Source organism: Acinonyx jubatus, chromosome A1, assembly GCF_027475565.1.
Source record: "Acinonyx jubatus isolate Ajub_Pintada_27869175 chromosome A1, VMU_Ajub_asm_v1.0, whole genome shotgun sequence".
NCBI classification, from domain to species: Eukaryota; Metazoa; Chordata; class Mammalia; order Carnivora; family Felidae; genus Acinonyx; species Acinonyx jubatus.
Genome location: NC_069380.1, coordinates 125,785,155 through 125,801,867, shown reverse-complemented (window position 1 = coordinate 125,801,867; position 16,713 = coordinate 125,785,155). Strand labels below are relative to the sequence as shown.

The 16,713-nt window shown below is 37.4% G+C and overlaps 1 protein-coding gene across 11 annotated transcripts in view; it reads left to right on the top strand.

Moving 5' to 3' along the window:
* The window catches only part of PDE4D (phosphodiesterase 4D), a 713,672-nt gene that overhangs the window by 388,077 nt on the left and 308,882 nt on the right, over window positions 1-16,713 (top strand). The window lies entirely within an intron of this gene.

The window sequence follows — 16,713 nt, the reverse complement described above, 5'->3', positions numbered from 1 at the left end:
TCACCTGGAGGGCTCCTGGCTGGCTCAGTCTGTAGAGCGTGTAACTCTTGGTCTCAGGGTTCAAGCCCCATGTTGGGTGTAGAGATTACTTAAAAATAAATCTGAAAAAAAATTAATTTTACCTCATCTTTAAACACTTTTCATGATGTGGCTTTTAGAAAATTTAATATTCCATGTATGGCCCCTATTAATGGTTCACATGATATTTCTGTTGAACAGCACTAATCTAGACAAAAGTGACTAGAAAAAAATAGCTAAGAAAATATTTCATAGAAAAATTATTTAAAAAGTGTGAAATTTGAAGTGATAAATAATAAATCCTATGAACAAATCCAGTATAGCCCACAATATGCTTGTGTTCAGGAAAGAGAAAATATTTTCAAATATTTTTGAAATGTTCCAGTCAGTGCAAAATTGTTCACCAAGTGAGAATTAAAATGTTAGCAAACCAGAGCTGTTAATGGAAGTCAGATTCCAGGAAAGGCAAGAATACTAAAAACATTTCTATAAAGTAACAGGGTGAAAGCAGCAATGAGAGTATTTATTTTAGTAAATTTTCTAAGGGAAAAGTATATGCTATAGTAGTATTAGTGAATTTGCAGATTTGTGAAGATCCTAGATGCATTTGGATGTCAAGGATATAAAGAAGTCTTCCCCAGTATTTTTAAATAATTTTTAAATGACCCTTTTTAAGCTCAAGACTGTAAGGCTTAGACTATAGTGGCCCACCCTTATCTTTGGGTGATACGTTCCAAGCATCCCAAGGGATGCATGACACCACAGATAGTACCAAAACCTATATATGCTTTTTAAATTTTCTGTACATGCATACCAATGATGTAGTTTAATTTCTTTTTAAATTGTTTTTATATTTATTTACTTTTGATAGAGACAGAGCACAAGTGGGGGAGGGGCAGAGTGAGAAGGAGACACAGAATCCGAAGCAGGCTCCAGGCTCCAGGCTCCATGCTGTCAGCACAGAGCCCGAGGCGGGGCTCAAACTCACAAACCATGAGATCATGACCTGAGCCGAGGTCGGACGCTCAACCGACTGAGCCACCCAGGCGCCCCTGAAGTTTAATTTCTAAATTAGGCACAATAAGAGATTAGCAACAATAACTAATGATAAAATAGAGCAGTTTATGACAATATACTGTAATAAAGGCTGTGTGAATATAGTCTCTCTCTCCAAGTATCTTATACTCTACTCTTCTTCTTGTGATGATATGAGATAATGAAATGCTTGCACGATGAGATGAAGTGAGCTGGATGACACAGGCATAGTGATGCAGCATTAGGCCAACACTGACCTTCTGATGATATGTCAGGAGGATCATCTGCTTCCGGACTGTGGTTGGCCATAGGTAACTGAAACTACAGGAGAAACCACTAATAAGTGGGGGAGCGGAGGGGCTACTGTATTTCATTAACTCTTTCAAGGTTGCAGAGCAATTTTGAGCTCTAACAAGAATTCATCCCAGTGTGATTCCCAAGCTACTGTGACAAAATGTCTCATGAGACCTTGGTCCCTGGAACTGCTCTGGAAAATAATGCTTTCATGCTCAAATAGTTTTCAGAAAAGCTATGTATTCTGTTTCCCTGTGGAACATTATCCATTCATTAGCACATTAAAGACCCTGGGAAGTACTTAAAAACTATTGAATTTTGTTACATTTCTTTCTCAAACTTATTTTACCACAGAACACCCTTCCCCTTCACATGGGTTTTTTTTATGGCATGTCATGTGTACATGCTGGAATCAATCATCTAGAGAGCACTGCTGTATGGAAATACTGAAATATATTCAACTGCTTCCTATGATCTGTTATTGTTGATTTTTATTATTGGTAACAAGTGAAAATGACTTTGGGGAAAATATAAATTCAGGTAGATATGTAATATGATGTTTGTATGGCTCCTTTCTAGCTTGATCAGAGAATCAAACCTGGGATTTAAAAACTTAGATGCATTTCTTAGTTATAATATCCAGAGTGTGTGATCCAGAGAGATTCAAAGAAAGCTGTATTTAGGATCATCACTGTGTACAAGGAGTCTGTTGTCAGTGTACATAGAGTAGGGTTTGCTTCTAATAAAAGTAAACTTGTAAGTAAGAACTTGGACAAGCATGGCACTATGACAAACACATCATTGCCATCAGAAATCTAATGATGGTACAGTTGGTGCTGGTTACCTAATGGACAGAAATTTCATAATGTATTTCTTAGTTTACATTATTTTTTTATTTTCTGACTTTTTTCTATAAATTGTGCTAAAATGCCATCAAGGATCATGGACACAGATTATTGTCTACAGTTGCTACAGCAATGAGAAATTTGTAAGAGTCCAAATGAAAAATAAAACCTTGTTATTTAACTATTCTTTATTTGGAAATTGAGCATTTCTTCAAGACATGTATGTCTCTGGGACCTTGGAAGCTGCATACTTACCCTGGAGTTCCTGATTAGTATCCAAATCCCATTTCTTTCATGTCTATCTGACTTCCATTATCTTGGATTCAAAACATGATCCTCTAGCTTCCTCTCAGAAAGAAACCATTTAGGAACATGAACTCAGGGTAACAAGTTTCAAGAGCTAATGACATGCATTCTTCTAGCTCTGCTTAGCCAGAAATTCTTTTGAGATAACCAGCTCCTTTGGAGTTGACACTTGAATGAATCCTAAAATACACTAAACAAGGATATGAGACTATTGAGCCCCTAGTTTCCTTATGCAAAATGTAGTTCACTGAGAAGACTGTTTACACCAAGCCATAGGCCATATATATAGACATAAATACTATACACATAAACATGTGTGTGGGTGTGTATAACATATATATATATATATATATATATATATATATATATATATATATGACCTCTGCACTCATGAAAGACTGATTGGGATTGAGAACCTAGATGCTAGTTCTGAACTGTGCCATATAGCCTTGGATCTTTCTTTCTGCTCTGTACGTTAAGGCCATTTTTCTCTTTCCTCATAAGCTCACAAGTTTTCTGTGTGAATCAAATAAGATGTGTTTCCTAAATAGCATAGGAATATAAAGTTGTATTGTGGGATGCAACGTTTGTTGGCGGCCATCATAGATTATGGAACCTTAAAGAATCCTTGAGAGATTGTCTTCAACATTCATAGGAAATCATATATGAAACTAGTGGTTCTCCTGATTTTTCACTTATGGATTTCTCTAGGTCTCTTCCTCACAACATTCCTCCCCACTACCAAAGAAAAGTAGTTTACAGTAATGTGTTGCATATAACATGAATGAGGATAGGAATGAGGTAATAGGTAAGAGCGTCCACAAAATGAAGGGTTCTCATGGCATTCCTTGATTTAAGCTAATGCTTCTATGATTTCTTAAAATGTCTCCATGCCCTCTCAGAATTCCCTAAGAATCACTTTGAAAGAAGGGAAAAAATGACTTTATAATATCATTTTGAATGTTCTAGTAGAATTGCATGTAGATTCTGTTGAGTTCATCCAAGAGAGGCTTAGTCCTGGTCTCTGGAGTCAGACCAGATTGGTCTGTTCCTTCACTTACGAGCTGTGAACCCTCTCTCTTCTTCAGTGTCCCCATCTGTAAATGGAAATGATAGTAATACACAACTCATAAGGTTTCTGTGGGAATTAGTGAGATCATATTGTAAAATTCTTTCTATAGTGCCTGTCATATGATAAGTTCCCTGTAAACATTAGATGTTTACTACTTCTACCGCTGCTTTTTGTAGCCATCATCATTAAAGAGGCAGGTTTATCAATATCCTTCACTTGTACTTATTCCTTTGAAATAAGTAGCTCTATTAAGAGAATATAAAAGGGGCTAATAATGGAAAATGACAATAAGCTCTTGGCTACCAAGTTCTATTCTGGCAAAACTGCAACATGTTTTAAATGTTCTGTGTTTTATAAAAATGAATATAGCATAAATAAATGGCCGTGACCTCTTTTAATGGCAAGCTAACACTTCCATGTTCAGGGTTTAGAGAAGTTTATATAGGTGTTATTTTTTTCAAAGATACTAGTAAGGAAACAAAATAATTAACTGTACCTAACTCAAAATATTACTCACCAAGTCTGTGATTGTACTTGAAGACAGTAAACTTAGATTCTAAGATCCTAAATCTCTTATATTTTCTTTTTATTCAGAGAATAATAATCAACCGTAACCTCTGGAGTTGTTCTCAGCGCACACCCATGGACAAATGAAATTCATACTTTCCGGTTTACTTTTTAGAATATTAAAATTAATTTTCTTAATGATTAAAAGTGTGGTTTTGAAAACACTTTAGGAATGGAGCACCTGGGTGACTCAGTCACTTAAGTGCCCTATTCTTGATTTTGTCTCAGGTCACGATCTCACGGTTGTGAGATCAAGCCCTGTGTGGGAGTCTTTGCTGGGCATGGAGCCTGCTTAAGATTCTTTCTCTCCCTCTCCCCTTGCGCCTTCTCTGATCATGAGTGTGCTCTCTTCCAAATAAATAAATAAATAAATAAATAAATAAATAAATAAATAAATGGAAACATTTGAAGATTAACAAAATTTTTCTTTAGTAACACTATTGTTTGCATATGTAATTTTAAGAAATAAAATTCCTGTAGAATTTATTAAATACAGGTAGCAAAGTGTCAGGAAAATACTCTGCATAAGTATTGCAAAACTTAACATAGATTATAGGCCCGCATCAAATATGTAATAAAGATTAGCTACATCTTCAGAATGGAGAACACAAGGCTCTTACAACCTATAAACCCTTTGGGACACCTGGGTGGCTCAGTCGGTTAAGTGTCTGACTTCAGCTCAGGTCATGATCTCCCTGTTTGTGGGTTTGGGCCCTGTGTCGGACTCTGTGCTGACAGCTCAGAGCCTGGAGCCTGCTTTGGATTCTGTGTGTGTGTGTGTGTGTGTCTCTGCCCCTCTCCCACTTGCATTCTCTCTTTCAAAAATAAATAAGCATTAAAAATTAAAAAAAAAAAAAAAAAGAACCCGTAAACCCTTTAACAAATCTAGTGATTGATGTGTTTGCCTCATATGGATACAACTTATTCTAAAAATAATTGGGAGGTAACCATCAACTAGTACTCTTTGATTAATTTATGTTGAAATGTTTATTTATTTTGAGGGTGTGTGCAGGGCAGGGGAGGGGCAGACAGAGGGAGAAGAGGGAATCAATCCAAAGCAATCTCTGCGCTTTCAGCTTGGAGCTTCACAAGAGGCTGGATCTCATGAACCGTGAGAACATGATCTGAGCCGAAAGCAAGAGTCAGATGCTTAACCGACTGAGCCACCCAGGCACCCCAGTACTCTTACATTTTAAACAAAAGGGAAGATATTTCACTTTAACAGTATTTCTCTGGCTAATACCCCAAGGTAGGACATTCTAGCCTCCAACTCTACTTGCCCTTACTTCACTTTTAATTCTTAACGTAGCTACCTGTAGAACTAATACAATGTAAATGTACCAATCTCTGAAGTACAGTTTCAAAGAATCCTCCCTAGAAGAGCTTTTGGTAATGGATCAGATTGCTGGGACAGGCAAGATGGAGAATTGTTTTTTCCGTGACACTTTGTAGGAAATCCCCTGGTGGGAGTGGGGGTGGGGGACTGCCATTAACAAATATTACACGTAAATATTTTGGCTGTAAAATATGAAAAACTAACAGTGGACAATTTAAGAAGCATGCATGTTTGATTTACCTAAGAATTGGGTGGCGGCGGGGTGGGCAGGTTTCAACAGAGTGACTGATGCAAACAGCTTGCTTTTGAGATCCCCTTCTCTCTTCATGCTTCTCCCCTTCCTGTGCCCCTGCACACCTTCATGTTCTCAGTCGAAGCTGTTGTTCTCCCTGTATTCTCCTGAGCAGAATTTGCTCACAGTAAACTGTAAAAAAATGAAGAAGACTTCAAAGTATACATAAGTCCTTAGACACGAATTAGTGCTTTTTTCTCTGAGGAATATTTGCATTCTGACATGAACTGAGCATTGTGTAAACAGACTAAATCCCTAATGGGGCTACATCCTGTGTCACGCACACAGAGCTTCCCTGTGGGCAGCAGGCTTGGCGGGCAAGCCAGATAATCATCTATTACTGAGGGTGATATGCTGAAGATGGAGAAAAACAGGAAGGAGAAAAGGCCAAAAAGATTAAAGGGAATGAGATTTCGATGTATTCAGTCCATTCCGTTTTCCTGGCCTTAGGCTGGACCTTTCAGTGGTAATTTGACCAATCCTCACAACAATTCTGAGAGGTGGGCATTATTATCACCCACATATCCTTTTGTTCACAGCCTTGAAAACAGAAGTCACATGGGGAAGGGGCCGGCTGAAGGTCATATGGCTCACAGGTAGCTAGGCAGCTGAGGTTTGGACCCTGGGATACCTAGCCGTGGGATTAAACTTTTATTAATTGTACCTGCTTCCAAGAACAACCACGAAGAATACTTTTCCAAAAATATGATAACAGTCATAAATAGGGATAGAGAAATAATCACAAAATAGCTCTGTCGAGGTTACTGATGAAGAGGGAGAGAGAATGTAAGGTTGTGGGGTTTTTTTTGTTTTGTTTTGTTTTTTTGTTTTTTGTTTTTTTTTTTTCCCCTGCAAGGGTTCCCTCTGCGGATCACTTTCCCTGACTCGTCTTGTGAAATTATACCTTCCCTGGTGGCTGGGAGCTGAGTGTGCCCTTCTTTCTGTCAAGGACAGCTTGAAGTTCATGCAATAGTTTATTTGAAGCTTGTGGGTACCAATTCCAGGCAGCAAGATACTACTTGCAGAAACTAAATGAGCTTTCTTCAGAGTCACAGCAAAAAGACATAGGACAAAATTGATTACCTTAAGGTGCCTCCACAGTTATTTTATTACTTCTTGAGCCAATTTGTTTTCCCAGTGGTGGCACTGTTATAGTAGTCAGTCTATTCTGTATTCTCATTTTATGAATAGGGCTCATCTGAATATAGTCATAGACATTGAGTCTAGACCATTTTTTTCAGAATCACAGAGATGAGGAAAATTCCAAACCATACTGGTTCCAAATGGCAACATTTATTTTTGGAATCTTTTGAACTATTTATATTATGTATGTGAATACCACATTGATTGGAAGCCTGCTCCTGTCTGTTCATTAATAAGGGTATGGTAAGCTTAAGATAAAACCAAGGCAGTCGTCTCCCATCTGACTTTTCCTGTTTCCTCCTTCGACAATCCCCCCCCTGAGAGGGAGACACTTGTAATGCTACCACAGAATCTTTAACAAGAAAAAAAAAAGCCATCATTATTATTCTGCGTATGTCTTTCTTTATTTTAAGTTGATCCTTGGGTAAAAATGATGAATGCACATTGTATGGTTCAACTCCATTTACAGTCACTATGCATTGACCTCCCCTGCATATAGGGGCAAAATACATATGTTTCTTGAGTAACAGAGATTAATAGCCACAAGCATGACCATGAGCAAGACTGTGAAAAAGACATAATTCTCCTGTGCCTTCCTGCTTTTTTCCAGAGTCTGGGCACCTTCTAATTTTCACAGCTTCCTCCTCTGCAAAATGGGTGTTTTGCTCTCCGAAGACTCCTATTGTTGTTATTGTTCAGAGTTGGTTCCCATGATCTGAGATGAGGCAGGCAATCTGAGCCCTTTGCTATGGATAAATGTTTTGAGCATTTTATACTGTATGATCCTGGCCTGGGCTGAGCTCTGAGGAAACACTGGTGAATAAAACAGGCATGGTTTCAACCCTCAGAAGCCTGACAAATGAGTAGGGAAGATGAACATTAAACTTGTCATACCAAAATTAAATGCATAATCAGATAAAGTGCATCAAAGAAGTAAAGAGCCCAAAAGATAAAGAGGAGACCCAATTAATATGGGAGTGGAAAATCAAAGCTTGTGGAAGGAAATAATATAAAAGCTGAGGAAGGAAAGGTCAATAAAAATTAGTCAAGTGAAAAACGGAAGAAAGTGTTTTAAAAAGGGGGAAACATTTACCAGTAACATTTCAAGAAGAGATGGGGAGAGTCAGATTTCCATTATTTTTACTAAGGAAAGACTGACTGAGTGATTTATCTCTTCCATAAATGCTATGCATGCAACGTAATTAATAGAATATAAGAAGAAAGTTATTTCAGGGCACCTGGGTGGCTCAGTTGGCTAAGCGTCCAACTCTTGGTTTTGGCTCGAGTCATGACCTCATGGTTTGTGAGTTCAAGCGCTGCATCAGGTTGTGTGCTGACACTGAATAGTCTGCTTGGGATTCTTTCTCTGTCTTCCTCTCTCTCTGCCCCTCCACCCCCACTCACTCTCTTGAAATAAATAAACATTAAAAGCAAAAGACATTTATTTCAAAGAATGAGGAGGTGAGGAGAAGGCCCGATGAATGCTTTATGACCATGTTAATGTAGTTCCGCTTTCCCTGTAAACCTCAGTAAAACAGTGGTGGTATCAAGGGGTTGCTAGAAGGCACTGGTTTCCCACAACTGGTAACTGGTAACTGGTTTCCACAACTGGTAACTAGAACTGCTTTTCCACAACTGGTACTCACAACTAACATAAAAATCTAAACAACTTTGAAACCATTGTGCTTAACTGTGCAAGCACAGCTTCAGGGAAGGTCCTCCAGGTCACCTCCTCCCACTTGTTTCCCAGAATTCCTCACCACAGAGCTTCTTTTGTCTGACCAGCTGCCAGTCTTACAAGGTTCTGAGACCTAAGGAGAAAGGATGCTGTTTAATATGCAACTGCTCTAAGATATAATGATTCTGTGCATTTTATGTGTAAATTTTGTGCCTGACAGATAGTCCTATAATTAGCATTAAATAAATATATGAGGGTATCTATTATTCAGATAAGCAGCAATATTACTCTCTTTAATGACTTTTCAACTTTGGTTCAGCATAAACAAGACCTGCAGGTGTAACGATTTGCATGCATCCTTAAACCATCTATTGTTTTCATTATATTAAAGATACAATTTTGTATCTCTTAATGAGATTACTGTCTTGGGATTTCAATATGTGTGTAAAATACAATTAAGGCATTAAAAGTAAAGAAAAATCATCCCCACCAGAAATAATCTTAGCAGGATGTTTGGTAAAAAGTCTTGGATCCAGTGCATCAAGGAAAAACTCCCCAAGGAGTCTTTAATTAGAACTCTTTAGGATGTGGCAGAACTGGAACCAAAATCTCCCCATAAAAATGAATAATGCCCAGGCCACATAAATTACAAAATCGGATCCCTAAAACAACATTATAACAACTGATTTTAATTGCTCTAATAATGAGCTCAAGGGAGGCACACTCAGCTTCCTGAATTTCTTTTAGATATGAATGGTATTCTTGTCAACAATGGATCACAGTTATGAGTTATTCTGCACAGGGAATGTAAAAACAAAACAAAACAGGAACAAACAGATGGACAACAAAATTTTATACCATTTCTATGTCTCCTTCACTTATGAGAAGCAGATCATAATAATCCTATGTGAGGGCTATAAAGAAATTACTCACAAAGTTCCTCCTTTCCATTTAATTTTAATTTTTTCCCCTCATCTTGAAAAACATAGGAAAAAATAGTAATAATCCCTGAGGGAAAAGAAAGAAGATAACAGAGATCCCCTTACTGGTGAGCAATTTATGTGAAAGCGGCCAACTCACTCTCCCTTACCTCCTTACAACCTAGGGAACTGAATTTCTGGGCTTGTAACTGGATTTTGATTAAGAGGCACCTTCTGTAACCACAGAAGAGTTTTTCTTTGTGGAAAAATTCAAACTGCCAACTTTGTTGTATCAGTTCTAAACGTGTTCCGTTATAAATAACAAGATACCTGAAGCTACAATGACTCAAACAGAGAGGAGTTACTTTTAATGAAGTGGCCCCTGGAGGCATTTCAGCTGTTGTATGATGTTATCAACAATTGCTGAAGGCCAACATCTATGCACTTTTCTTGGTTTGTCCTTCATGACGACAAGATGGCAACTGCAGCCACAGATAACATGTTTGTGTTCCATGCAGTGTTGAGAAGAGGGAAAAGGAATGGAGAGGAGGGGCATCTCTAAATGTTTCCATTCCATTTATCAGAAACCCAAAAGCCTTCCTCAAAGCCCTTAAAAGATTTCATGATATAGCCCATTGGCCAGAACCATACCATATGGCCATCTCTAATGGGAGAGAATCAGAAAGTTAATATTTACTCTTTAGTCTCTATAATAAATGCACCAAGAATGATGAGAGATAGAAAAGGCTATATGAACAAGACTATTAGAGGTGGACACATTTGACCTATATTAATATAGTGTTTTCAAAGCCTAAAGTTAATTTGTTAAGCTTTCTCAAGGACAAGAGGATAGGGAAGAACTAAAATCTTTGTGCCAAATGCAGATTAAACCTTACAAAGAGTGAAGAGCAAAGGGAAAATCAACTAGAAATGATCAAAAAGTATCTTGACATCAGATCGTACAAAACTTTAGGCAGCCAGTCAGTAATGAACCCTAAGGTTCTCTAATCCACAAGGTAGATAATAAAAGCATTTCTCCTAGTTTTCAAAAATGATGCCCCCCTCAAAAATTTGGTTAAGAGAGTCTATACATTTATATAAATACATGGATAGATATAAAATTAAAAATCTGTAACTGTTTAAAGTGAAAATTTTATGTTCTTTGCAGGAGAAAAATAACCACAGTAACCATTGCTGTCTCTTAGTCATGAAGCCATGATTTATGCCATGTCTATAAGATGAACACAACAATAAATAGTAACTGTTAGGGATATTTTAGCCTTATTAACCCCTGAAACAATTGATGGCAAATAAACCAGCTTTAATCAACTCAGTAAATTGTTTATTCAGTATCCACGATGCAACAAATCTTCTGTTAAAGGAGAACTTATGATTTAGAGAGTGAGAAAACTGGCAGAGAAAGAGAGATGACATAGGAGAAGGTCGGATAAATGGGCTGTGGCTCAAGGACCTGGGAGCCATTGTTGTTTGGAAGGGTGTATATGAGATTGAGAATGGTTATGCTGAAGTACAGTAGCATTTGATTAGAGTCTTACAAAATGATGTCACTTAGAAAAATGTAAGTGGAAGTGACAGAAATAGGATATAGAGGTCTGTGTGTGAGTAATCCAGCATGGCTGTGTTGTACTGGAATCATAGGAGAGAAAACTTGAAAACAAGAATTTGGATTGTAGAAGGCCTTGAACGAGGAAATCAACATGGGGCAGAGAGGCTTTGGGTTCTGAAGGGAGTTGCTTTGTTGAAAGATGTGTCTGTAGCTGTGGAACATGGCTTTTCTAAAGACTATCAAAGTGGTTCTGGGAAAAATATTAGCCCAGAAGCAGATGATCCTCCTTCTGACACACCTTCAGAGTGTCACATCAGAATGCTTACATCACTCACCTCACTTCAACTCATCACATAAGCATTTTATCATCTCACATGATTATAAGAGGAAGAAGGTGAGTACGGTATAATAAGATATTTTGAGAAAGAAAGAAAGAAAGAAAGAAAGAAAGAAAGAAAGAAAGAAAGAAAGACCATATTCATATAACTTTCATATAACTATAAAAATATAGTATATTTTTACAATTTTTCTATTTTATTTTTAGTATTATAATTTATCTCTTACTTTACCTATTTTATAAATTAAATTTTATCATAGGTATGCATGTATAGGAAAAAAATAGTATATATAGGGTTCAATACTGTCTTCAGTCTCATGCATCCACAAGGGGTCTTGAAATATACCTCCTGTGGTTAAGGGAGAGCTCCAGCATTCAAGGATGAGAGCATGTGCTATAGGAAAAATATGAGTGTTAGGGATTGAATCGTGTTCTTCCAAGATTCGTGTTGAAATCCTAATTCCAGTACCTCAGAATGTGACTCTTTTTGGAGATGGAGCCTATAAAGACATGACTAACGTAAAAAAAAAACAAAAACAAAAACAAACAAACAAACAAAAAAAATGAGGTCATATGGGTGGGCCCTAGCCCAATACAACTGGTGTCCTTATAAGAAGAGGAGATTAGAATACACAGACAGACACAGCTAGACTTTGTGAAGAGAAACGGAGAAGATGACCATCTACAAGACAAGGAGAGAGGCCTCTAGAAGAAACCAATTCTGCTCACACCTTGATCTTGGACTTCTAGCCTCCATAACTGTGAGAAAATAAATATCTGTTTAAGCCAGAGTGTGTGATATTTGTTATAGCAGCCCTAGCAACCTAATACCATGAGCAGATATTATTTTTGTTGAAAAAAATAAGACGAGTGAGGTAATACACTAAATTCATGGAAGTAGAATTAGAAAGGAGGCAGTTTCTGGATCTTTTGTATAGGTATAACATCATTGAAATTTGCAACTATAATGCAGTGGGGTGTGGAGATAAAAGGTCAGTCATCACTGAGCTGTAAAGACTGGGAAATGGGCAAGTTGAGAAGGACAGTAGCTTGATGGAAAAAAAAAAGATGGCTATGGTTTCAGCTGTGTTTCCATTCAGGAGGTGCTGAATTCTCAGTGTACAGGCATCCATCAAGAAGTCAAAAATCTGTGTCAGACTTTAAGAAAGTGCTGAGATGGCCAAGTAAGGCAATATTGAGTACAAAGTGCCAGATCATGAACCACTGAAGAATGAATTGTGCATTCCTTTTAAAGAGCTGAAACAGTATGACTAAATTTCTTTTTATGTAATTTCAGTGACAGACAAAGGTCTTTTATTTTAAAACCAAATAAACAAAGAGACCTCATCTTGCTGATGTCTACTGCTTAAAATTTCTTTTGAGAAGGAAATGAAAACAATTTTTTTGTGTTTGGGTCTTTCTCACCTTTGTGTTTTGCACAGAGGTAAGACCAAAAAGGCAAACACTTCATGGAAAGGTAAAGTTATGATTTGAATTCATACAAGTTTGAATATGTGAGATAAGATTCTGTCTCAAGAACAGATTTTAATCGGCATTTGTGGAGAATGGAAGAGCATTGAGACATGCCCCCTCTCCTTCTGCAAGAGAGTGTGTGGTGCAAGACGAGATGCTCTGAGTACCACACAGAAGAGGCTGACTGGGGCCAGTATGGAAACAGCATCCAAATCTTATCAAAATAGCGAAGGGATCCTGTTTCCCCTACTAAGGGAAAGTTGGCTTTGATTATATATTTCACTTCTGTGCCATATCTTGCCTAAACCCTACCCATTAGGGAAAATCAAGAATTTAGAATTAGTTTTCCATGTCAGGAGAGTGCTCCCTGCTTTTATCTCTTGTTACTAAATGTCCTGCTGGTTCCCGAGAGTAAAGCTTAGCTGACGTGCTTGCATGAATTGTTTATATTTTTTATTAATTAATGTGACGAACGTATTAAAAATAGGACTCCTTGTTTTCATCCTGAGGGCTTATACATAATAGCAACAACCTTTAGCAAAGTACTGCATTATTTATTTATAGAATGGTTTTGACTCATTTAATAATGCTCTGTAATTAATTTGTAGATTACTTTTTGACTTTGCGCAATTTAGTGCTATGTTCCTGCAAACGAAAACGTTTTTGCTATTGTTATTTAATATTGATCAATTTCCCTTATGTTTTTAACACTATTATGTCTGTAGATAAAAATGTTAGTGTGGTTGGAATGACCAACCTTCTGTGATAACTATTTATTTTATGAATTTTTTTAATAACTACTATGGTTCAGGCAATGCTCTAGGTATTGGGGGCAAGATTTTGAATAAATAGAAAATGAGTAATTGCCTTTAGGTGTTTTATGTTGTTTTACATTCTCACTTAACCCTTAAAGGTTTAAGTTCAAATCATAGGAGGAGGACCAAAATCAAAGAGCACAAGCTAATGAAGGAATTTTTAAAACCATGTTATTTTGTCCCAGAGTGAATGCACATGTACTCAGTTGTATACATTCAAAACCTAAAGTCTTACTATAATCATTAATCCAAGTCTTGGGCATTCACACATTACATTATATTGCACGATAAAAGATTAACCTGTGTTTAGTATATTTCAGTGTCAGGATATGTTTAAGGATTTCAGTGAATAACTAGAGAAAACAGAGAAACTTGATCAGACAATGTCATTTCTGAGCACAATTTCTTTATGAAGCAAGCATTCTGATTAGATTTAACATGGACATGTAAGATGATTTATATCATTGCTTTTCTCTAGTGGGCTTGTTTAAGGTATGACTCCATGAAAGCATTTGCATGGAATTCTGCCATATTTGCCTGATCCTGGGGCTCTAAATCAACAATACTGATGTAACAGTTGGTCAAATTAGATGAGAAATAGCCCAAGACTTTCCTTACCAGTAGGTACAGTCTCATGGAAAATCACCTTTGAATCCAGCAGATGGAATGATGCCACTGGGTGTAGCCAATGGGAAAATCCTAAAGAAAATCCCTGACTAGTCTGTCTTCTTCTCTGTCTCACACTCTTGAACTTGGTAAAGCATTCAAAATGGCCTTTCTTTAGAGGAGGACACAGTCAACGATTCACTTATCGACAGATAGCTGCTTGTGGACAGTGTGGCTGGCCACACAGTACAGGGGAAGCAAGATGAGTTGCCAAGCAGATGAGTTGCCCCTTTGTATCCTTCCAAGCTGCATGCTCAGATGAAAAGATTAGGCGTAGGAGTTGCCAGAAAGTGTCTGTGAAAGAGCCCACCTTTTTTACTCAAGCACAAGTACTCAGGTGACTCAATTCCTCAAAGAGCTATGTGAGGGTGAAAGTAAATTCATTGTCGACCTTTAATAGCCCTGAAGTTCTAATGAGGTCATAGATGTGAAAATGATATTTGAAATCACAATGCAAGTACAACATACTTTCAGTCATCATTTCAGTACCTGAGGAAAAGGTAAAAATAGAGCCACAGGTTTTACCAAGGTCCTGCATGAGATAATTTTGTTTGATAATCTACTGCAGGCACCCAGAAAGTGTAGCTCACCCAGGCTGTTGATTTGTGAATTAAGTATGGCAGCTGCTTTCCTTTGTGCTACAGCATGTCCTTGTGATCCTTCCACCATGTGATGTGCGTGTGGGAAATCTATACTGTTTTTCAAACAATGTGAGACAAATGCTAGCTAGGTTCGCCTAGGGTATAAAGTATCATAGAATGAACTCCCAGATAGCAGCTACACTTGTATCATACCTGCTCTATGCCGACACTGTTCTAATGTTCTATATATATTAAGTACTTAATTCTTAGCAATAAACATAGGAGGTATGTGCTGTTATTACCCCCATCTTACAGATGTGAAAACTAGGTCGAGAAGATGAAGTGATATGTTCCAAACTAGAGAGGTGTTCTAAAAAATAGATGAAGTGGTATGTTCCAAATCACACAGCTAGTAAAGAGCAGAGTCAGATATCAGATATTTCTGGTCTGCCTCCAGAGTCTATACAATGAACTGCTGCACCATATGCTTTTAAATATTGGTTTTATGAATATTTTGCTATTTCTGATATGGGATGTAATGTTTTTTGTTATTTATATTTCTTCTTTGTCTTCTCCTTTGGATCTAGGACCACATGTAATATTACCAGATTTTAGTCTCATAAGAGACTTCTCTATGATTATGCGTAAAATTGTTTGTGGAACATTTATGCAACATTAAATGTTTCTCCTTATGAATTATCTCATTTGATCCCCTCATTAGTCTTTAGAATACATAGGGCTTTATCCTCATTTTGGAAATGACGAAACATCAAAAAGATTAAACAATGTGTTCAGTTTCACATTACAAGTTTGTAGCAATTCTAAGATCAGAAATCAGATTTCCTCGCTCTCAGTCTCCAGTACTTTTTACAGAATATAATACTGTTCCCTTATTTTTTTTTTGTCTTAAAGTTTGAAAAAAAATGAGAAGAATCCCAGTAACACTGGAGAAGAATTTTTTCAGAAACATTTAGAATAATTTTAGAAGTTCTCACTAAAGTAGAAGGTTTTAGAATAATTTGTAAGTTCTCACTAAAGTCGAAACTGAGGGGCAGCTGGGTGGCTCAGTCAGTTAAGCATCTAACTTCAGCTCAGGTCATGATCTCGCAGTTGGTAAGTTCCAGCCCCACGTCAGGCTCTGTGCTGACAGCTCAGCATCTGGAGCCTGCTTCAGATTCTGTGTCACCCATTCTCTCTGCCACTTCCCCACTTGTGCTACCACCCTCTCTCTCTCCTTCTCTCTCTGTCTCTCTCCCTCTCTCTGAAAAATGAATAAACATTTTTTTAATAAAGTAGAAGGTGAAAATGCATTATATTAACAGTGGACTAGGTCTCGTGAGTGCGTATAGCTAGGTTTCAGTTTATTAATTTTTACTCTCTCATTTCTTGGCTGGCTAATGTGAACACCTTGACAGGACAAATCTTGAGTGCTCTCTTGCTTTATGCTACTGCTTTTTCAAGGTAGCCATTTGCACTTGTTTATCATTCTCTTCCTTCACTTGGTCCCAGAAGCTGAGTTGCTAATTATTGACCCAGGCAAGCCTCAAAGAGGACAAAGGCAGATAAAATTGGAGTGTTCTTTATGTAGAATCAAAATGCATTTTGCATTTTTCATAAGGAGCAAGGCATTTTTAGCCACCCAGTTATATGAGCACTTGAGTTTCTGCTAAGAATCACAACTCATTTTTTCAAAAAATTTTTTGATATTTCATTTACAGCCAGTTTCCTGGAGTGTCATTGTGTGTGTGTGTGTGTGTGTATGTGTGTG